The sequence below is a fragment of the Xenopus laevis genome, chromosome 2L (genome assembly GCF_017654675.1).
Source record: "Xenopus laevis strain J_2021 chromosome 2L, Xenopus_laevis_v10.1, whole genome shotgun sequence".
NCBI lineage: Eukaryota > Metazoa > Chordata > Amphibia > Anura > Pipidae > Xenopus > Xenopus laevis.
Window position 1 is genome coordinate 54,499,366 of NC_054373.1, and position 25,413 is coordinate 54,524,778.

At 36.6% G+C, this 25,413-nt stretch overlaps 1 protein-coding gene across 1 annotated transcript in view; it reads left to right on the forward strand.

Annotated features, from left to right (window-relative positions):
* Positions 1 to 16,436: 16,436 nt before the first annotated feature.
* Positions 16,437 to 25,413, forward strand: part of ngf.L (nerve growth factor L homeolog) — a 63,024-nt gene continuing 54,047 nt past the window's right edge. The window contains exon 1 of the mRNA XM_018246345.2: positions 16,437 to 16,853. The gene's annotated coding sequence lies outside the window, so the exon portion shown is untranslated. The remainder of the gene's footprint in view (positions 16,854 to 25,413) is intronic.

The window sequence follows — 25,413 nt, forward strand, 5'->3', positions numbered from 1 at the left end:
CCTCAAAGCAGGTGCTTATTTTTGAATTCATGGCTTGGAGGCAGATTTAGTTGCATAAAAACAATGTGGACTGGCAAATAGAACATCCTATAGGCTGCTTAGTCCACATAGGGGCTATCAAGTAGCTAATAACAACCCTTTTTGGCACCCCCTGGAACTATTTTCATGCTTGTATTGCTCCTCAACTCTTTTTTTAGATTGGAATGTGGCTCACAGGAAAAAAGTTTGGGGACCCCTGCATTAAAGTATACAATTAATTTCTTGACAAATCCATATTTTCTTCTTTTTACAGCAGGTTCGAAAATGCTCTTTCCTGTTTCAACACAATAATGCTCCAATGTATAAAACAAGAACCACACAGAACTGATTTGCTGGGACTGGAGAAAGACTGGCCTCAACACAAATGCACACCTGTGGAATGAAGTGGAATGATGGCTACGATCTCTAATCACCCAATGAACAAGTCTTCCCAGAATATGGTTATAGTAGCAAATGGAGAAACAACTTTATATTAATTCTATAGCTTTGGGAATGAGCTGCACAGGAATCTTTTACACAACAGAACCTTTTAAAGCCTTAATCCAGAATACATACCAAATGTACCTCCATTTTTATTGATACCAAGTGGTTTCCCTTCATAGATATCCTACTTTTTGAACAATGCAGGAAAACGTATTCATTCCAAAATGAGATCATTATTTTTAAATTACCTGAAAGGTTTAATACTAAATTATATGATTACCAAATGTCTTATATGACTGCTAAATGCATAACCATACTTTGTGCAAGCTTTACGACTACTCTTTCAAGCTCACATAACAAAAAGAATGACCATTACAGGTCTAATTTTAAAAATACGTTTTTGTTATTAATTGGTACATTTTAAAAAGCCAGAATATTTTGATGCATATGTATTATAAAATTCCATCAGGGGAAGCCCATCAAGATTTCCCAGCTCAAAAGTGTTGGGTAAGAAGAAGCATCTCCTTTTGTGGAACTGTTCCTTTTATATTGTATGCAGATAAAAAGAAGCCTGGGATTCCCTTGATCCTGATCTATTTCGGATAAAACTGTAAGATTACTTAGTTAAGTCTAGGCAGGGCGATATTAGGGTCTTTGAATGCATATTGCTCTTTCTTTTAAAGATTCTCAAATCATCATTTCCACCACATGAACGCACAAACGCACAGTGACAAAACAAATAGGTATAAGTGAAATACACTGGGTTGATCCAATTTAATAAAGGTTTACTGAACAAATACAATGTCAGTTGCTGTGCAATATATTTCCTTTTACAAAATGAATTAAAAGTTGCAAAGGGGGAGGTTTATAGAAAAAAAACTGTGTTTGTAGGCAGTGATATGGAGGTTATGTAATTTTATTTATTTTTATTCAAAAGGAGATATCTGCCTTTGATATCTATAATGATTTGGTCAAAATAAAACTGCAAGCAACTGCTATATACAATATACTGTATACTTCAGTTGTTTACAGAGATTTAATGAACTTTTGACATGTATTCCAAATGGCAATTGCCATAGGGTGCTTTTAGGCGACTTGGGTTGTGTGTTTTTAAGTAGCCAAAAATGTGATGTCAAAAGACCCAAATCCACCTTATAGACTTGCGTTAGAATAGACTGAAGGCAATTGAGCCAGAACTTTTATAGTTTCCTGCAAGCATCAGACGCATTGCAGAGTGTATTGTTTTTATTTGGAGTCAGCATTTTGTATCTAGGAGGCCTTTACTGTAAATGTAATCAAAAAATTAACCTAAAAAACATTTATCCTGATCTCAATGAGCAAAGTCAAAACAAATCAACAGTCAACTGATAATCAATGTTTTAATGAGCTATTTTTTATCTAAAAAGATAACACATTGTAGCTGTGAGAAGGGAGGGGTTTATATAGAGATTTCTAATAGGCCAGATAATTTGTTTTGACTTCGCATATTGGGCCCGGGAAGTAGAATGCGACTTCAGTTTCTCTTAAGTGCAAAAAAACACACATTTTCTAATATGCAGGAAAGATGTCCAGCTCAACTAATGTTAAAAAAGGGGGTATACTGTGTCTTTAAGATCCAAGGAACTCCGTAATAAATGTTTTAATCAGATATGTTTAATATACAGGTACCACCAAAATAAGCATTTCAGTGGTTCTGGGGCTTGCGTAATGTAACAACCAAAGTAAATGTACATGCAAAATATGTCAGTGAATGTGGGGCTCTGTGTTTAAATGGATGTTTAAAGCAGTTTCCAAACTGTGTAGATAGTTTATTCTTTGTCATGTGTCAAGTTTGCTTATAAAGCTTCCAAAGTTGCATGTAACTATGCATAATACACTTCACTGATCATGAAGCCTTGTTGTGTCATGTTTGTTTAAAGCAACATTAAAAATGAATGCATGGATTACACATGAGACATGATGTTTTTTCAAGTTGTATATAAGTATTATACATTTCCTTTAATAAAGCACACAGCCACCAGCAGAAGAACACTGGGTTAGCTGAAGTGGCAGACACCCAAGCCTGTTTGTTACAGAATAGACGTGGCTTTCATGGGTTTTATTTGTTCAGTCATCAGTTTATCCTTGTCATAATGGCAATAAAACATGTTCATGTGTGGCTTTATAACAATGACAGTGATATCTGAGATAAAGTATGCAATGATTGCATGTTGAAGGGTTTTAGAGGCTATTAAATTTAATGTAAACAGCAGTCCCTGAATCTTGACCAGGTAGTTCCTGACAGTCAGGACAGGTGGAAAACAAGCAGAAAGCCAGATAACAGGCCAAAGGTCAAAAATTGGAAGTTATTTCACACCTATCCCCTACTTTGTATATCATATTTAGTTAAAATGCTTAATTAGTTCAGTTGTTCTAAATTCTATACTTAGTATAGATATGGGTATCTATAAATTATCTGAGAGTAGGGAGGGGTGTGTGTATGGATGCTGGGTTTTCAATGGCAGGGGTTGAACTTGATGGAATTTGTCTTTTTACAACCTGATTTAACTATGTAACTATGTAATTAGTTGTTCCTATCATATTAATGGAGGCAGACTTATCACAAGCCTTTTGTTCATTGGAAAACAGCCCTGCCATTTTACCAGTTTCTACTCATTGTGATTGTATAAAAAACGTATTTTCTTTCTCTTTCTGTTCTTGTGTATTCTTTTACCAGTTACAAAATAAAAGCAAAGATCTGATCGGGTGCTACGAGCAACTGCACATGGGCAATTTAGCAGCTATTTTAGGACATAAGCCCTATGGTGTAGTGATGGAAAGACACATGGCATAGTGATGGAACGCCTTTAAAATAATAGAAATTGAGATATGTACTGTAAAAATAAATACAGCAAGATATACTTCACTATTATTGTTATACATAATAATTACTACACCCTAGGACAAAGCATGATAGAACATGCTGGTCTGGTTTCTGTGTATCCGTGCATGATTATTCAAATCAAGTGCTGCTAGTAAAATTAAATAACATTACTACAAGCCACTTTTATACATGGAATCATGCTTACTTTTGTGCATGGGATACACCAGTTATAAGTATGTGCACTATAGTGAAACTTGTGATTTTTACATACCCAGATTTTAAGTATTCTTTTATTTTACACCAGTTTTAAGTGGCCCCACCAATATATATTGCATAATTTATTTCCCTGGTTTTACATTTTCCAGGATATCCCCTGAAACTTGTAAAATTTGTGTTCTACGGACTCCTTGAATCCTTGAAATTGGTATTCTACTTTATACCAACATTAAAATATTTGGTGTAAAAAGACATACACATTTCTATGTATATCTGTATTTACTGTGTGCATGATTCTCAAGCAATATATTGTCCAATGTAATTTTGAAATTTAAAACAGGGGTGGGATAAGAAAGCTGCCATTAAAAAGTATAGCACATAGTCTAAGCGCTGCCTGTTTTACTGAAACAGTAAATAGTACTTTTAAATTGGTTGTTCTGCAAATTCCAGAAATGTATTTCACCTGTTTATTGACGTTTATCTTAGCCTCAAGCAGTAGTGAGCTCCTGAGAAATCTGCTTCTCCCATCACTAAATACTTTCGGCTCAGTTTAAAAAAAAAAAAGGAGTAGAAAATTAGCTTTGTTCATTTCTTGAGGGCGGTATGTAGACAATCATGTTGATCTTTTTACTGGCAACAATTCCATCAATAGGAACAGATGATGTTTTTAATGGGCAGGGTTTTTTTCTTCCAATCCATGTCACATGTGTTTACAAATGTTGCAGAATTTAAGAACTGAGGAAAAAAAATTCCACTTACTAAAGGTATTTCACTAAAACCTTTACTCTGTGAGGGTTATTTACTATAATCCAAATGTATCAAATTTTTTAAATAAAAAAACAACTCTACCAAACGCTAATACCCCATTTTAACTTATGTATTATTTAAAAAGCTTGATTTAATCAAATAAAATCGAGCGAAACCCCCGAATTGTAAATTTTTTTGGAGTATTCTCCTTAATCGCTTGATTATTTCAGGCTTTTTCCCGAAAAGCCTGAATCTTTACAGATTTTTGCCGAAAAGATTGGCTTTTCGGGCTAATTCCAGCGCAGACCACAGAAACTTCAAAATAGGATAGGAACCTCTGCCTTTGACTTATACACAACCACGGCAGGTCTGAGATGGCGGATTTTTGGTTTCAGGCTTTTTGCTGCATCGGCTTTAACAGATTTTAAAAAATTTGGGTTTAAAAAAAACCTGAAAATGTTAGGTTTTGCCCCAAAAAAGCCTGACCAGAGTATAGTAAATAACTCCCTGTGTGTCTTTTTCGTCCTCATAGGATTTAAATCTTTTAAATTTAAATCATAAATTTTGAAAATTAGGACTAATCTAGAGTATTTTTATTGGAAGTTATAAGAAAAACCAAAGCTTAATCTGCAAGGAAATATGTATGAAGAACAGTTTTAGCCACACAACTGGAAATGTTATGGGGCTAGACCCACTGCAATATGTTACATTACAGTAACATATATATATATATATATATATATATATATATATATATATATATATAGATAGCTCCAAATTATGGAAAGAATGTCTCTTATAGACTCCATTTTATTTAAATAATCTACATCTTTAAAAATTATTTCCTTTTTCTTTGTAGTAATAAAACAGTACCTTGTATTTGATCCAAACTAAGATATAATTATTCCTTATTGGAAGCAAGACCAGCCTATTGGTTTTATTTCATGTTTACATGATTTCTAGCAGACTAAACAGGTATCAAATTATGGAAATATCCATTATTCGGAAAGCAACACAATCCAAGCATTCTGGACAATAGGTCCCATACCTGTAGTAGTGGGGAGCAATTAAATTAAAAACATATAACTGCTAAAAACACAATCTTACACTTGGAAAACAGCTTAGAAATTCTGTGGATATGATGAGGAACAGATTAGGATGTTTCAGTAATGAGAGAATCTGTACAAGTGCAGTTTAAAGAATATAAAAGCAGATGTTGGGAACAGAAGGCTATCTGATAAACCAATTCAAAGCAAAGGAATATTGTGAGAGGCTTGACGGATGAATGATTCCTTAGAAAAGTGTAAGGGTTCTGTAAAAAAAATACAAAAGCCTAGAAACATACAATATTTGCAGATGTTTCCCCAGCATCAGAAGGAAGCACAAAAATAATATCTACATTCATATCACTAGCCCTATGGGAAGCATTAATATATAAAGGACTCTGTGTTCTAAAAATGCAATTTATGTTTTGTGAAACAGAGAGTCTTCCATGGTGTGTGTTACATGATTCTGACACAAGCTACTACAAAAAAAAAGAAAAGAGGAAAAAGCTTCCACAAACTCTTAACAGGTTTTCCATTGTAGCTATGTGACCTGGACTGACTATACAAATATACCAAGAAAAACACAAAAATTACCTTACAAAAAGACACAAAGAAATCAGTAGTCAGACAAATAATCCAAATAGAGACACGTTTCAGGTTTTTCCTTTTATAGCATTTTATGTAAATTGGCAAAAGTATGGGTTGAAAGGACGCAGAATTTGTGGAGATTATGAGTTAAACAAAAGTCTTTTCTTTGCATCATTACCATTGTTATTGTTGGTCCAAAAGCAAGACACAGTTGCAAGAACTGGTTTCAATTATATTATTATTTGCACAAAAGCTACTTCTCTCGGAATTTTCTTATAAAACCAGATTGTACATCTCAGAGGCCACTTAGAGGATGCCTACAGTTATGCCAATTAGATACAGTAGATTAATCATGACAGATGAGCAGTATGGCACAGATTAGTAGGCACATGTGTATGCAACCTTTATGAATGTGTTGCTGTAGGTGATTTACAGTACTTGGGAAACTCATCTTAGATATACATGAGGCAATATTGACCAACCATAGTTTTATGTGGAGGAAACAAATACTAAGGGGCCTATTTACTAACATTTAGGGGCAGATTTTTCGAGGGTTAAAAAACCCTCAAAGTAAAATCCTTCGAATTCAAAGGATTTTAGCGCAAAAGCTTTGATCGAATGATCGAATAAAAATCGTTCGAACGATGAAATCGTTCAAATCGAACAACGAAATCTTTCGAATCGAACGATTTTAAGCGATCGATCTAAGGATTTTTATTCGAACAAAAAAGACTTAGAAAAGTGCTGGGAAAGGTCCCGATTTAAAAAAAATTGTCTAAAACTCAATTTTTTTTAGATTTATTTAGGGGCCGATTCATCAAGAGTCGAATATCGAGGGTTAATTAACCCTCGATATTCGACTAGGAATTGAAATCCTTCGACTTCGAATATCGGAGTCGAAGGATTTAGCGCAAGTGCTACGATCGTACGATCGAAGGATTATTCCTTCGATCGAACGATTAAATCCTTCGAATCGAACGATTCGAAGGATTTAAATCCAACGATCGAAGGAATATCCTTCGATCAAAAAAACTTAGGCAAGCCTATGGGGACCTTCCCCATAGGCTAACATTGACTTCGGTAGCTTTTAGCTGCCGAAGTAGGGGGTCGAAGTTTTTTTAAAGAGACAGTACTTAGACTATCGAATGGTCGAATAGTCGAACGATTTTTAGTTTGAATCCTTCGATTCGAAGTCGTAGTCGAAGGTCGAAGTAGCCCATTCGATGGTCGAAGTAGCCCAAAAAATACTTCGAAATTCGAAGTTTTTTTACTTCGAATCCTTCACTCGAATTTAGTGAATCGGCCCCTAAGTGTAAAAACCCCGAAAAACTTGAATACAAAACTTCTCCAAGTCCCATAGAAGTCAATGGTAGCTGTGCTGATTTAACCATTCAGCGTTTTAGAGGTTTTTGAATTTTTTTTTACTACTAATTATCTGAAAAACTCAAATTTTTAGCAATTTGTATTTTTTCCTGCACTTTTTTCCATTCATACTTTTCAATTCGGATCTTTATATAACTTTCACGGCATTTAATAAATGGGCCTCTAAAGGGCAGATTTATCGAGGGTTGAATTTCGGAATCATGTGAGTTTTTAAAACTCACATAAACTCCCATGAACTTCTTATTTTATTAATAGAATCAAATGTTTTAATTTGATCCCTGGGTGTCTCCCATTGACTTTAACAGCAAATTCAGCAGGTTTTTGGTGGTGAATAGTTGAATTTGAGTTCTTAATGGGCCAGAGTATAATAAATCTCGAAAATCAAATTCACATTTTTTGAAAAACTCGAAACGAATTTGGATCACTCCGTAGTCAAATTTGACAGTAAAAATCTGGAGAATTTGAATTTCAAATTCCAATTTTCAATTCAACCCTTGATAAATATGCCCCTAAGAGTGTCACAGACAACTGTTAAATCTTTTAGAGATCAACTAACTGTTCAGACTAAAAATCAGTTCTGTCAATCCAATCTCCCCATACAAGCCTTGGAAATCAATGAATTCAGCTTCCTGTTGGCTTTCATAGGTAGCTAGACCACACACAATCTAAAGGTTTTGCCTGCAGGCCAAAATTAAATCTGTCAGAATATGGCCACCTTTGGATTAATCCAACACAATGCCATATAAGGTGTTACAAGTAGCAGCAGTCAAAATGCCCATATTAGTTGAAAAAAGCTACCCCCCTCACAATTTTCAGCATATTTGTCTGAACACTTAAATGCCTGTAGTTCACTTCTAATGAAAATGATCTGTAAAACCTAGAGGCCAATTTAACCATAGCAAAAGAGAGTGATGACGAATCTTGCCATGTGACACTTTCACAAATGCTGGACCACTTGCTTAACACACTCAAGTTAATTGTAATTCAAAAATAATAATTATTAGTTATATTATTCTCTACATGAAAAGTGGAATTAATACTACCACTACTAATAATAATATATACCTATAATACACGGTAAGGTCTAAGTTATATTCTATAGTACATTGTTTTGTTGTTTTTATTGATGGATCCCCATACATGTATTTAATGGATGTATTTTAGAAACAGTCAAATTAGGGTATATATTTCTGTAATAATAATATAAGTGGTTCTTCAAATAGGAAAATAGGCTTATAGGTAAGATAAGTGTTAAGCTGGCCATAGATGTTGAGATTTTTAAAAGATCAGATCCTCATCGTGAGACCACAATCTTCTCAGAACGATCGTACGAATTTACCATCAACTAAAAAGACCAATTTGCCAGGAAAACAAAGGGGAGCAGCCTGCTTGGCCCTGAAAACATAGATAGATTGCACTGGGACCGACAAAGATTTTTTGACCTGGCCGATCAATTTTCCGACAGATGGCCGAAAAATCGTAAGACGTATGATCGTTCGAATCCCACTAACTGCACAATAATTTCGAAGGATTGTTTGGGCTTCCCTAAAATCGGTCGTTCGGCAAGAAGAATCGTCACGTCTATGGGGAGCTTTAGGGCAGAGACACACGCAAATATTTGGGGAAAATAATCGCTAGGCAACAAATTGCCTCTTCTTTGGGCAACTGTCTTCCTGCCAGCTAGAATCTAAATTGGCGGCTGGATGGCACTCGGAGTGCTTCCTTTGCCTCACAAGGAAACTTCGGACAACTTCAGAAAACTAATTGGTCCAAGTGCCATCCTGCCAGCGATTTGGATTCTAGCCAGCAGGAAGGCTTTTAGGGTAGATTAGTTGCCTGAAGAAGATTTGTCACCGGATGACTAAATTTCCTGAAACTTCGTGTGTGTCTCTACCCTAAAAGGACTGCAGTGGCTAAGGCATTACATTACAGATTAGTATTCTTAGTGTTTGCATTGTGTGTCGCTTCTAAAGACTGACTTGTTCTCCTGAAAGACACCTGGGGGGGATTGGTGAAGAGAGTGATCAATAATCTTAACATTGAGATAAGATAACATTCCTCCAACTGTAGAAAAGTAGCCTATGGTGAAAGTGGTATGCAGGTTGTGGCTGTCACTAGCCTCTAGCAAAATTAGTATCACTCAAGACAATTAATTGTGAATGCTTAAGGAAACATTATTTCAGTGATACTGATTTGTCACAGTGATATGCTGTAGCACCAGTCCCCATTGCTGCCTATTTTTGGTGACACAAAGAACCTAAATATACAGTAGAGCCTTTTGAGCAAGTAACTTTTCAGAATGTTAGCAGTGATACAACGAGGGTTCAATTTTTGACTTTTTCTTGGTCCAATCCCAACATCCAACCATGAAGCCTGGCTTAAAAGATTCTGGGGGTAAATGTGAAATATTGTTACCAATCATTTTACTATTCATGTAGATGAGAGAGTACTATGGGTATTTTCCTAGAGTTTACTTCTTAAGAGTACTTGTAAAATGTCCTGATGGTGCCCCCCCTTTCTTAATGGCTAAAGCCAGGCAGCACTATCATATGTGATGACTAGGGATGTAGCGAACGGCGGAAAAAATGTTCGCAAACATATTCGCGAACTTGCGTCCAAAAATGCGAACGGTTCCTGAACGTCACGAACTCCATTGACTTCAATGGGAAGGCGAATTTTAAAAGCTAGAAAAGACATTTCTGGCCAGAAAAATGATTTTAAAGTTGTTTAAAGGATGCAACGACCTGGACAGTGGCATGCCAGAGGGGGATCAAGGGCAAAAATGTATCTGAAAAATACATTGTTGACACAGCGCTGCGTTTTGTGCTGTAAAGGGCAGAAATCACACTACGTCACTCAGGTGATGTTTCTGGACACGGAATGTGAAAAAGCTCACACAGCTAGGTGGCACTTGGTTAAAGACTGGGCAAACAATGACTGCAAGGGCAACGTATACAGTAGTGGATACGGAATATATTATTGCTGCTGTAAAAACATCATCACACAGCTAGGTGGCACTTGCATACCTCCCAACTGTCCCTCTTTTGACCACTCAACCCCCTGTCCCTCTTTTGTACTGGAAAGTCCCTCTTTTATCTGCACTGAACAGCCAGAAAAAAACCAGTTTCTAACTTAATTGGCTTTTGGCAGAGAGCTCAGAACAGCTAACAGGTGCAAATAAGATACTTTGTAACAATTTTGACTCTGGTTGGTGCTGGTGGTGGTGAACTACTAGGAGGAGCAGCACACCAGTCCCTCTTTTCTCTGCACTGAACAGCCAGAAAAAAACCAGTTTCTAACTTAATTAGCTTTTGGCAGAGAGCTCAGAACAGCTAACAGGTGCAAATAAGATACTTTGTAACAATTTTGACTCTGGTTGGTGCTGGTAGTGGTGAACTACTAGGAGGAGCAGCACACCAGTCCCACTCCCCAACACAGCTAGACTAATAGCACTGGGCTCTTACAGTAGCAAAGTAAAAAAAACAAAAAAGAAAATAAAAGCAGTCCTTACAAGGACTATTGGGTTACAGGCAGCAGTCAGCAGATGAGAGATCAGCAGCAGGACAGCTGCCCACAGCAGCTACATACAGAGCACTGCAGTAGAAGGTAGATTACTAGTCAGCAAAGCTAACTAACCTAAACTCACTGTCCCTCAAATCCCTGCAGAGTTCTGTCCCTACAATACAGAGCAGTATCAAGTAGATTACTAGCCAGCAAAGTTACTATCAACTGTCCCTCAAATCACTCAACAGCTCTCTCCCTACACTAGCTCTTCCAAGCACACACAGGCAGAATGAAAAAACGCTGCAGGGCTTCAGTTTATATATGGAAGGGGAGTGGTCCAGGGGGTGTGGGGGTGGTCCAGGAGGGAGAGCTTCCTGATTGGCTGCCATGTATCTGCTGGTCTGGGGTGAGAGGTCAAAAATAAGCGCCAGCTAAGGCGAACCCAAATTGGCGAACGTCGCGCGACGTTCGCGAACATTCGGCGGACGCGAACGGCCGATGTTAGCGCGAATTAGTTCGCGGGCGAACAGTCCGCGACATCCCTAGTGATGACACAAAATATCTGGTTCAAAATAGGATTTTTTTTATTTCCAGTAAAAGAAAGACTGGTCACATTGAAAATAATAATGCTAGTGCCACACACGTTATGCCTTGCATGCCATAACCTTAAATCCTAATTTTAGATAGCAATAAATTGCAACTACAAACCACCACATTCCATATTAATTTTGTAGGGAATGGAAGCTGATTCATTTGATAAAGCAAAAGTAGATGGAAGGAAGATCTTTTATTATTTATATATCTATAGTTTGTTGGTTTGTATCCAGGGCCAGGGGAGTAACTACAGAGGAAGCAGACCCTGCAGCCGCAAGGGGGGCCCAGGAGGTATAGGAGCCCCTTGAGGCCCTAATTCATATACAATTTCAATAAATACTGGTAAAACAGGTCAACCGCTAGACATTTTGGGGCCCTGAAAAATAATTGCTGTGGGGCCCTGTACTATCAAGTTACTTCACAGTCCAGGGCAATGTATCTTTTGTGTTTTAGATGCATGTTCCTGCAACAAAAATATTTACACTGAATGCAAGTACAAGGAACCAGGTTATCTTAGATATAACAAAAGCATACCAGTCTGTGTGTGAAGAGATCACTAAAATAATAGGTGTTGAGACTCCAGTCCTATGTTGTAAAGTAAAAACACCAGAAAGCAGTTCACCCTTGCATGCTAACAAGTAATAAACAGCACAGATGTAGTCACAGTCAACATCCCTAGAGCTACAGAAAACACATCCTAATTCCTGTGTCTCCAGAGAAGGAGCAGCTGCTGGCAGAGGGGGAAAAAACTCCAGGCCAAACCCCAAACTTTGGACAAGTGAGTCAGTGTACAAATATCTGAGATGATCTGAAAATTATCAGAATGCTGTTCTTATAAAGTCACTATAATACATTCATCATTTTGGATGCACTAGCCCTCTGGTTTTTTTTTCTGTCTTCGCCTGGTGCTAAAATACATATTTAATATTACCAATAACATATCCTTGGTTTAACTGAGACGTGCTTTATTTAGAAATGGCAGGTTTTTTTTATTCCTGGTGCCAAAAGGCAACCAAGCAGTTAAACGTGTTCTATACTTTCCACCATCCTTATCTTGAGTATGTCAGAATGAGGTCTTCAGAGCTGGGTACTATAAATACACAGCGAGAATGAAATCTGTTTTTTGGCACAAAACACATTGTAGTAATTTTGCATTGAATCTACTCCAGAAGGACTAAGGGAGAAAAAGACGCAGGGAAGAGGATAAATTACAGGCTACTGTGAAAATAACGGCTTCTGTTTCTAATTGTTTTTTGTCCTTGAACTGTGGGAGCTGATCTGTCTCACTGCTGGCAACAGGTAGGTTTTTGTTCATTACCCTACTCTTTTAATGTCTTATTGTCCACAAGAGGGCACAAGCATTCCAGACAGGAATGCCTGCCTTGACTCTAAGGAGTTGTGTTATCAGAGAAAAAAATCAATTCAATTAGATTTCAGTTTCTACCTTTTTAAAGCATTGTATGCACACTGCAGCTACCAAATATTAGTTATAAACATGTACAATCTGATAATGCTAAAAAAGTTCACAAAAAAACATTTTGGAATTTTATCTATAGCGATGGGCGACAAAAATGATTTTCGCTCATCATTATATTAATAAATATCCATAAGAGTATATATTACTGGGCTTGGATTCAGATTGATTCAGAATATACTTTTTAGTTTTTTCTTCTAGTTTTTCTGTACTAGGTAGTGATCTTATGAATGATTATGCTGTCGCTTGTAATCAAGCTCTGTTTTCCTTATTTATAGCAATGTGTCTTTAAAACCTCAACAATAAAAAGAAAATCCCTGTTTTACCCCTCATTCTTTCTAAATGGATGGCTTATTAAAAAGCTGACTCTAGCTCCGTCTGATTTTCATTCTGAACGAGTGAAATTGCACAGAGCACTTTGTAAGTTTATACTACTCAATACAGAACAGAAATGCTAAGTTTCCATGAAGGGGGCAGAGGGCAGGAAGTGCAATTCCTATATAATGCAAATAAAAAGTTCAGAGAATGAAGGAATGTGTATATCTAGCTCAGAAACACATCTAATGCAAGTAGTTATACTTTCATATCATTTTTGCAGGCAGCAGGGGGAAATCATGTCATACCTTTCAATCATGTCTAATAAAATGCTAAAGCTATCTACAGGAAGGGTAATTTACCAGTCACTGCAGTTTGTATTTTTGTAGATATTTAGAAATACAATGAATATATCCAAAGTAAACATTCACGAGAGGCTCATTTTGCATTAATGATGTATAATCATGTCATGCTTAAGAAATATTACACATAGTATATCTCATATATTTGCTGTTATTATTCTTATTATAAATCACATTATCTGTGCCAGGGATCCACAGCTCTCGTGGAAGGTCAGGGTGATGTGTGTTTATACAAAGCATCCCAAGTGCAAATACAAACACAGAAATAAATGACATATCAGTCTATAGTAATCCATACGTGCGTTTTATTAAGATTTACATTGTGCTCAGTGGTGTGCCCAGAATATATTCAGCCCCACGTTTTTTAAAACTTTTTCACAACCTTATATTCAACCTTATATGAACACTCGGGGTTACAAAAGGGTCAGACATGTATGCCACCGCAGTCTGACATTACCCAAAACCGGTGCAGTTGGAGACCTGGGCCTGATGCTTCACCATTGCAGGTACAATAAATAGATGTCAGGTGCATAATCCCTTGCACATCTTTTTACCTTTTTTTGGGATAAGAACTCTTATTACCAGGTCATGTTTGATTAAAAGCACATTAGCCTCAACAATTTCTTTTCATGAGCTGCATCTAATATTGGGGAACATGCTTAGCTCTATGATCAAATTGCCTGACTCTTTACTCCTCCTATTTTTCTCTCCATTTTTTTTACTGTATTTCATCCCCTCTATGTTTCTTACTCCCTTACCACTCACACATCTTTTTCAGTATTTATGTGGATAACACAACACAAGTGCTTCCAGAAGATACTAAAACAGTTTTATGTATTGATTTATTTTTCCAGATAGACCAAGCAGCAACAATGGATATAACATGGATGGGAAGTTCTTATGGCACCACTTTTCTGGCCTTGAAGATACAGTTCTTGTGCAAGGTGTGCCTTGATGTTCTTGGAATATAAATCGACCCAAAATAGTGCTTTATATATCCCTAATAATTGTATATTATGTGCACATGGCTACTCATTATCTACAGTTTCTTACTGGCCATATGAATTGGCATTCACTATGTCATTTATACCATTTGGTGCCAGTGCAGGGTTTTAAGAAAAACGATTACAAATTTTTACATTCCTTTCCTAGTACCCAGTTTTTCCTATATTGTCTTTAGCAGGATGGGCGAAGCAGTTTCCCTTTCATCATGCTTTATCATAATGTGAGAAATGCAAAGGAAACATGTACTCCTGTTTGGGAAATGTGCTGTCATCTATGGAAAGATATTCTATGAGAAGATTTATAGATACATTCCTCAATGTCAAGAACCTACAGTGGACAGGATACCTAGTGCTAAATAGACATAACCACATATAAGTAAGTTTTCCATTTATTGAATTTTTCAGTACAACATCCAGGCACAAGTTATACTGCATGTGGAATGTTATTTCATTAAATATTAGTCATACTGGATATTCTGATCAAGAAATATAAAATGCCATGTATAGACTCTAATGAATCTATGCCCTCCAGTGGTCAGATTGCCATAAAACAATGGTAGCAACATCTGCTTAAATCTAATGATTAGTGATGGGCTAATCGGACACCGGCGGCCTTTCGCAAATGTTTCGCCGTTTTGCAAATTTCGCTGGAAATTCGGTGAAGTGAAACGCCCCAAATTCGCCCATCACTACTAATGATCGATAGCTTTTTAAGCTATATTTACTTTGCATTAGAGTTGTATTGTTACTAATTGAAATTTTTAAAAATAATTACCTTTTTCTTTGTAAGGGTTCTTACACACGGGCAGTTTTTCCTACCTGGGAGCACAGGAGTAGACGCACTCAATTATTGTGAAGGGAGCTGTACTCACACAGACGCATGTGGGATGCAGCATGTTGCATTTCACCTGCGTTCGGCGCATACATGCGTCTGTGTGAGTACAGCCCTAATGGTAAAAAAGTACCTTGTACTTGATCCAAACTAAGATATAAATAATCCTTATTAGAGGCAAAAACAGCCAATTTGGTTTATTTAATCTTTGCAGAATATTTTTTTTTAAGACAAGGTATGAACATCCAAATTATGGAAAGATCATTAACCAGAAAACCCCAGGTCCCAAGCATTCTGGATAACAGGTCCCATAATACATATATATCCTTCATAGAGCCACACATGCCCCCTGGTAGTGTTAGTTTTGTTACATCTGTTTGCTATTATTTTCAGTCATAAAAAAGAATGCTGGCTGTGAAATAAGGGCACCATTTATTTATGCCAGCTTTTCTGTGTATCTTTGCAAAGGAGCTGGCTTCCTTCTGGTGTGATAATGGGGAAGGGGTGTTACACTCACATTCCGCCCTACTGCAGCTTCACACACTCTGGAAATTGCACAATGGGAATCCTTATGCCTCCATTATAAAAAGCTGTACCTTAAATTAATAAATAATTACATATTACTTAAGAAAATATTTATTATACCAATAATGTTTCTAATGTAAACAATTGCTTCAATTTATTGCTACTTATAGTTTTGTAATTACATTGTAATGCTTAAGTATAAATATTTTTTTACTCAATATGCAGATTACAATACAGTGATGATTTAAATTCATTAGGCAATGCCATAAGATCTCCCATAGGAAATATTTGTTCTTCAACAAAGCTAATTGTGTTATTTACTTTTTCACAAATGAAAAGCGTCTGGCTGACATATCAAAGGGGAAGCTACTGAAAAACAAAATCTTCTTCAGGGTGGCACATTGTCCCCTTTTAAAGTAAAAGAATCCCTTCAAAGGGTTTAAATCAGTTGGTGTGCGGAGCACTTAAAAACACCAGCACAGGCTTGATGGGGATAGGCTGAGGCATAATCCTAGTTTAAACTTTCCCATCACTCTAGGGGTTATTATCAGCTTTCCTCGTGTAGATTAAGAGAGGACGAATAAGATATTTACGTTATGATGGACTAAAGCGATGAGTTTCCTTTCTATAACTAATTCCCTAAACTCTTCTAAAACTGAAATTTCCCTAGATGTGCTGCACAGGAACAAAAAAAAGAGAGAGAAGAATGTGAAACACACCTGGTTCATTTCAGAAAGGCACTAGGACCTAGAGGAAATGTACTGCCTTATGAGTCAGCCTTAATACTGGAGCTCCTGAAACCAGTGAATGAGAACAGACATGTGAATGGCTCAGCTGGGTTTCAAAGCATTTTGTGGACTAGGATACAAGAGGCTACAAAATAACTGGTTTAGCCAGGATTTTACCTTCTTGTGATCGTCAGACACTCTGCAGCACAGGTAAGCATCTACCTAAACTCTCCCCTATGTAAATACTGACTCTGTTTATTAGATTGAAACTTTGTATTATGATTAGTGCAGACGTACTGCAGCGTCTGATGAAGGCTTTTCCATGTAGTGTAAGCACTATCCAAACTGAGTGTGTGTTTTAGGGTAACCTCCTAGCAGGTTATTATGAGGCACTCTGCAGCGCCACTTGCAAAAACTTCTGTAATACTGGAATTGGCATTTAACACTAAAAGACCTGAAATGCCTGTCCTTTGAAAGTAGTGTGCATTTTTCTGCTGTGATTTTTTTTTTATTCTGTAATTTCTTACCAAAAACTTGGGTTTATGAAAGCAGCAGGTGAACAGTTGTTCTGAAATGAGTTTGATGAAATTGGAAGCTTCACAGACCGCAAGTTTATAATTTAACTGTTATATTCATGCACTGGCTCTTTAAGGCAAATAGATGCAGTTTTGATAAAATACTGTGCGTGGTCCATAACCTACAGGAATGCAGATGGTCTTAGATCATGTTATTTTTATACAACAGGTGGTTGCTTGCTAAATCATATTATTCTATTTTTGCTGATTTTCCAGTATATGAACTTGTAGGGTACGTTTCTGGCTCTTGCATATGTTTCCCATGTATAAGAAGGTGTAGAGTGCTAAAATGTGTTCCTGTTACAAGACATGCCTCTCTAGTTAATACAGCATTGAAGACTTTGTCTGATGCTATTACTTGCATTTGGAAAGGAGTGTGTGTGAGTGTAAGATCATATGGGACTAAAAAAAGTTAACCATTTCCAAGCACACCTTCATGATCTATATTCTACAAATCTTACTTAATGAGCTATAACAGGAAAAAAAAATATTTTGCAGGCATTCCAGGAATGCCATATTAGTATTAAGCATACAGTAAATCCTCGGTTCTGTTTAACCCCTTGGCTGTTATTAAGCATTTAAGTTTGGTGCTGAACACATGAAGAAGGCTTGCTTGTTGTGACTCGGTTCCTATGCTCCTTAATCTTTGTTGATTGCTAATGTGAAGCCTGCAAAGCTGCTGGATAGTAATGTAACTTCTTATGGGATAAACCTTGGGTGTTTTCACGCATTAAACCGCATTATGTTAAGGCTTGTAGAGTATTAGCCAAAGCCAAGGCTGCCAGATTTCAGCTACATGAAGAGCTGTGTGCAAATGAGTTCTCTCTGTTGTTCTTTTATGGAGTGTACACTGGAATACCTAAAACATGTGCACACTTCTCCTTTTAGATTGTAAGCTCTATTGAGCAGGCTCCACTTTACCTTTTGCAACAGTTATCATTCGTACTTTTTTATGTATTTTGCACGTTCAGTATTCTGTGTATCCAGTGTATTTACCCTTCGATTGTACAGTGTTGTGAGCTTTATAATTTAATAATAATGATAACTTGTAGTGACATTCTTAACACATATTGCTTCAGTGGGATCTGTATAGCTGTCAGTCTTCTATCACTACAAACACAGAATTGTCTGTGCATATTGTGATGTGTTGTCTGCATTACTAGAGCCGTGCAAGGCAAACATGTTAATCAGATGGTGTGGTACTGTATTTGTCTCCTGTTAATTGTGAGCTCCTACCAGAAATAATATAGGTGCACTGAATATTATTTTCTTGTTTTACTTCATTGAATATTATCTGTTAGATTTGCTGATATCAATACTTACATACAAATGATTTAGAAGATCTTTGTCAAGCTGCCAATCTTGCCTTTATTGCTGTGAAAGTTATCTGATTACTATATGTGCCAAATAAGAGGTGAATTAAGGCAACACAACAGAGTTATGGTACAGGTAAGATTAGTGTTAACAACCTTTACAGTTGTAAATGAATGTGTAGCTCTTCTTCCCCTAATTTGTATATTTATAAAGTATATTAACTGGGAGGGTGACCCTGGTAGCTTTATTGGACAATGGTGTTGGGAGGACCTGATGGGTTTCCCTACACTGGGGGTTAGCTCTTTAGTAACTGGTGACAGTATTATTTCCATAGCATCCATAGCAATCGTTCTACTGTACACAGCGCAAGCATGGAAACATCAATGTTGTTGATGCCAAAGGCACATATCACTGCTTTGCATTTTTTTTTTTAAATATGAGTCTGTTGCAGAAGAGAGTAACAGAGACAGCTTGGTTGGATTGAATTGTTCCCATACTAACCCAGGATTCATTGCCAACTATTATTAACCTCTGTGCAGCCATACTACATATATGGCAGTGTGATGTTTCTGCTGCCTGCAATATAGGTACTGTATATAATGTACAGGTATGGGACCTTTTATCCATCAGGCTCGGGATTTGGGGTTTTCTGGATAATGTATCTTTCTGTAATTCTATCTTCATACCTTAAGTGTACTAGAAAATCATAGGAACATTAAATAAACCCAATAGGCTGGTTTTGCTTCCAATAAGGATTAATTATATCTAGTTTGGATCAAGTACACGGTGCTGTTTTATTATAACAGAGAAAAAGGAAATCAATTAAAAAAATTTGGATAACTTGGATAAAGTGGAGTCTATGGGAGATGTTTCCATAATTTGGAGCTTTCTGGAAAATGGGTTTCCGAATAATGGATCCTATACCTTTACTAATATAATGTACTGTACTTTACTTTGAGAAGTTGTTAATATGCCTTAACACTTTATTAAACTAATAGTGTTTATTATATGATTTTAAATAAATGGTATCCAGCTGAGGAAATATATCCCATATATTACAGTCATATAGTAAAGATGCCTAGCTATACTTATTCTGTTAACTCCCATCACAAGTGGTCCCCTCTGCAGCTCCCATCTAGGCACCTAAACCAGCCAAGTTTTTTTTTTGACTCTCGGTGCACCACTGCCTGATGGAAAGTAGAGGGAGCAAAGTTGTGCAGTAGGTGTAATGGGAGAGCATTGACGTTGTTTATTTTCTCAGAGGCTACGTCTCTGAGCCAGAAGGGACCAATGTATTTTAAATCACACTTAAGGTAAGGAAACAATGATGTACATTGTGTCCAACACTACGACATATATTGAATTTGAATATGAGCTATAAAAACAATAAATAGAACTCATGGTCAGATTTTCCCCATGAGAATTATAATTATAATATCAGTGGCATTAAGTCTTTGATTAGAATATAATGGCCTCTTTTCTATGACAGTGATTGACTTAGTTTAGTCTGCCATTAAATGAGGGACAGACTCATTACATTTAGCTAGTGGCAAACCCCAGCTAAGTAATCTTTCCATATATGGAGCTACCCAAAACTCTAGAGTGTAATTTGTCAGTTCCTGTATATTTTAAAAAGATGGGAGAGGGGGAATGTAATTCTTTGACTTCAGTTTACAGAAATTAGTTATGTTCCTTTCCCTGGTCAGGAGGTTTTGCATTTACTTAAAATGCATTCTTTGTTGGTGGTTTTACCAAAGTGGAATTTAGAATGTTGAATGGCACTGATGTTAAAAGTCAGTGCATTCTTTTATTGGACAATCTGCTGTAACACATACTGGCATTATGTCAGTTTGCGATCTGCAACTGTGAATCTCCAGTTGTTGCTCTACTACAAGTCCCAGCACCCCTAAAAGATTTTGTTGAAGGCTGTTGAGAGCCACATGTCAAAGTTCCCTGAAATACAGTGTTTTTTCATATAGTCAATTAGATAGCTCCAGACTCAACACTTGTGGGTCAATTTCCTCTATTTGCTCCACTCCGAATCCAGGTGCTCTGCCCCCAGCGCCTCAGCTGTAGTACATGGAAATAAAAGCAGATAGGCGGCACTCCGAGTCCAGATGCTCAGCCTCTCTTTCAAAATCCTCTTTCAATTTTATCCAGAGTGCCGCCTATCTGCTTTTATTTCCGTTTTTTATTTAGGTTGAGACAGTTTAACTAGATGGAATAAATACTTCTCTCAATGGGTAGTGATTGACACATTGAAGTCAATGGTCGTCAAAATGATTTTGACATGTGACAATTTTTGGCGTGAGCGTAAATTTTTATACGCACATCTATTTAAATGCATTAAAGTCAGTGGGCGTCCGGATAATTTTGACACAAGATAATTTTTATGCACACACCAATTTTGATGCGTGGCAAATTTTTTGTCGCAGAGGATTTTTCTCCGCAGAATTTTTGATGCAGTTTGCGGGCAGTGAAATGCGAATATTTGCTGCGAATCCATGCCTGGCGTATTTATTCGCCCATCACTATCAAAGGGCTATATTCAATTCAGTGAGAAAAAGTTTTATCACGTAAAAAATCATGGAGGAGATTCAATTTGAAATGCAATTCAATTCAGAAAAACGTATCTCATGTGAAAACTCTATTTCTATGGGAAAAAATGGAACTGAATTTGGAGAGAAATATTTCTCCTGGAATTGAATCTCGTCCATGAATTTTCACATGATAAACCATGAGATAACTTTTCCTCACTGAATTGAATCTGGCCCAATGTCTGCTGGGAATACAGGGGCCCATTTTCTGTTAAGCAAATCTGTTTTTAAATATCTATCAAAGGTTCAATATTACAGTTTTGTATACCTCAAATGAACTCAAACTTAAATGGAAAAAAACTTCAATAAGTGAATCCGGGGTTAAGAACCCCAAAAAACTCAAATTGATGGAGTTTTCTGGCAAAACCCTCCGAAAAAAACTTGAACATCACGAAGGTTATCAACATCAGCTTTTAATCTGGCCCAATGTCTACTGGGAATTCAGGGGCCTATTTTCTGTTAAGCAAATCAGTTTTTAAATGGCATTAGTTTAAGGGTTTTATCTATCAAAGATCGAATTTTAGAGTTTTGTATACCTCAAATGAACTCACAAAAAAAAATTTGAATGGAAAAAACTTGAAAAAGCAAATTTGGGGTTAATAACCCAAAATCTCTAATTGATCGAGTTTTCTGGCAAAACCCTCCGAAAAAAACTTGAGCATCATGAAGGCTATTAACATCTTCAAATGATTCAAAGTCCTCTTCCATTGACTTCTACATGACCTTGACAGATTTAAGATGGTGTATTTTTAGATTCGAGATATTTCCAGGGTCGTGGTAAAATAAATCTTGAAAAATTTTAGGTTTTTTTCCAATAAAACCTGATAAATTAGAGGGGTTTTTATAATCCGAAAATGTAAATTTTGACCCAAAAAATTAACTTGAAAACTTTGATTTTAGTAGAAAACTCGAACCTTAATAAATTTGCCCCTAAATGTATAGTGTGTTGTATTTTTAAATGAAAGCTTATTGTGGTTGGAATGCACATTCAAGTGCAAACACAAGATTACATGCAATTTTGTGCACACTTAATGCTATTTGCCAAGGTACTTGCACCTAGACACACTCCTTACATCTGATGCCTAGTGTCAATGCACCAGTTCAGACTGCTATGAAATTAAGCACAGTTGAATGTAAGATACTAAATATAGGTTCTCACAGACACAAGGGAGTCCTGAAATTAATACAGGTATGGGGCCTGCTACCCAGTATGCTCGGGACCTGGGTTTTTTTGATAAGGGTTCTTTCCATAATTTGGATTTCCATAGCTTACTAAGAAATCTTCTAAAAATAATTTAATAAAAACTTGAATCACTCAAGCTGGGCAAAACCCGAACATCATGAAGGCTAGTAACATCTTCAAATGGTTCAAGGGACCTCTGCCATTGACTCCTGCATGACCTCGACAGGCATTAGGTGGTGTATTTTAAGATTCAAGCTATTTCCAGGGTCGGGGTATAATAAATCTTGAAGAATTCGAGTTTTTTTAACCCGAAAATTAAAATTTTGACCAAAAAACTTGAAAACTTGAATTTCATGGAAAACAACGTTTAAAGGAATAGTTCAGTGTGAAAATAAAAACTGTGTAAATAAAAAATGTTTCTAATATAGTTAGTTACCCAAAAATGTAATGTGTAAAGGCTGGAGTGACTTTATATCTAATATAATAGCCAGAACACTACTTCCTGCTTTTCAGCTCTATAACTCTGAGTTAGTCAGCGACTTGAAGGGGGGCCACATGGTACATTTCTGTTCTGTGAGTTTGTAATTGATCCTCAGCGTTCAGCTCAGATTCAAAAGCAACAGATATGACCCATGTGCCCCCCCTCAAGTCTCTGATTGGTTACTGCCTGGTAACCAGGGTAACCAGTCAGTTTAAACCAAGAGAGCTGAAAAGCAGGAAGTAGTGTTCTGACTGACAAGTTATACAACCAGTCACTCCAGCCTTTATACATTACATTTTTGCCTAACTAACTATATTAGAAACATTTTTTATTTTGCACAGACTACCTATTTACCCAGTTTTTATTTTTACACTGAACAATTCCTTTAAGTTGGACTTTTTTATTCTTTATAGTTTATTATTTGCTTTCTTCTTTGAAACCTTTCCAGTTTTCAAATGGGGGTCTAAAAAACAAATGCGCAATATTATTGTTATTGCTACTTTTTATTACTCATCTTTCTATTCAGGCCTCTCCTATTCATATTCCAGTCTCTTATTCAAACCAATGCATGGTTGCCATACTGATGTGGCCCCTGGCAAAAATGTCCACCAATTCACAGATGGTTTTGGACTGGAGTTTAATGTATGTTATTATAATAGGAATGAGCATGATTGATTGTCTGTGTGTACAACTTACTGCAAATGTACCTATAGTATTTCTTTGCTCAACTTACTTTCTGACCTTTAATATTCATCTTATATCTGAGCTCTCGTTAAACATTATTTTAGACTACGCTAGAATTGGCAGAGCTTTCAAGGCAGGCATTTCAAACTAAAGAGACATGCAGGGCTTAACTGAGTGGATGAAACTCAGTGAGCTATCCAAAGAGGAGCAGCATATTTACAGTACTGTAGATAAGGGCATAAATAAAATTCCATATTCCATTCTTGAGTTCATTCTTCAATTTCAATGAATCCCTTCAGCTGCATTTTAGGTTGGCTGCAGTCCGCCAGTGGTGTGTTCATAATGGAAGGCCCTTAGCACTGGGTTATCTGTAAATTGCCTTTTTACAAGGTACAAGATCATGCCAGGTCGTGGTCCAAGTGCACAGCAGTTGGCAGGGAGCAAAGTAAAATTATGGAAAACCATAAAATGAATATCACATTTTGCAAAGTAATATTGGTTGTTAGACAAATAATGAATTACAACTTAAAATGGCAAGTTTTGTTTATTCTCACAAAAGTATGACTTTCCCAGTAAAAGTTTTATTACGTACACTGAGCATATGTAAGTGCCAAAACTGAATTCATTTTTCCTGTTGAGGATAACTTACTAAATACTTTTCACAAGACTTGCATTAAATGAGTGCTAATATGTACACAGTATTGTAACAACATATTGGTCATTGGCCATTAACTTTTATTACATTTCCTGTATAAAAATGGTAGCTGCTTCGGGTTCACATCCTTGCAGCTGTTGTAAATTGCATCTTTAATACCATTGTTGGGTTTTTATTTGATGTGCTGTTTGTTCCAAAGGCATGGACATTTTTAATTATTGGAGCAACATATCTGTTACTACAGCTTTTAATCTATTATGTTTACTAGTGGTACTTATATAAATGGCCACAGCCAGAGGAGGCTAGATAAGGACCTGAGATCCCTGCCCCCTCACAGGCCATTATCCCCATTCTGCCCCAACTACTTTACTCTCTAGGAGGTTAAGGGAGAGGGTAATAGTGCTGCTGAACTTAAGCACTAAGCACAGGGTAGGGTGCATTGCCTCAACGGTTGCAAATGAGACCCATTGGTCTGACTTCTGTACCAGCCAAATTCTACCACAACTGTTTCTGTGAATATCTGTGTATCTGGGAAACTTTAGTCTGTATTGTAACCTTTATAGACCCTAACTGTACCTGGTGGTTTGATGTAATTGCATCTAAGCTATCTCTTTTGATAACTGCATCATGCACGAATCCCGTTTTCTTATACATGAATATTCTGGTTCTTATTTATCCAGTCATATAATGGTAAAATTACCATACTGAGGTTCTATTTATTTATTTTTTTTGGTGGGGATTAACATCAGTTTTCAAATTACAATAACCAGAAATGTATATTTTATGGCTGACAATAGATTGCAAGTTTCCATTTTATGTGACAGATAATGCTTAGAAAATGTAATTCATCATTTCATTTAGTTTGACCTCTAATAACTATATATTTTTTACACAATTAAGTTATTTCGTTTGCTTATAGCCAATTGTTTGCTACAGGTGTCAAGAGATTGGTATCAAACTTTGCACAGTACATACAGCAGCTCTTTGGGCTTTTACATTTCTTTACACCAAGTCTATGACAAGTAGAAGCATTATTTATTCTTATCAGTATTATTACCTCAGGCATAAATTCTAACAGACAAAATACTTTGGCTTTAGTTCTGATGAATTTCTATATACTGGAAAGAGTAGGATTACATTTGCCTTACACTTAACACCTGTTGATAATCAGCAGTGGCATAACAATCGAGTGTTGGCCACCCCCCAAAAAAAAACCTTTGGAGGGGCCCAGCGCACATAAGCTGCTCCCGCCTGCACCAAATTCCATCCCTCAGTTTCTCA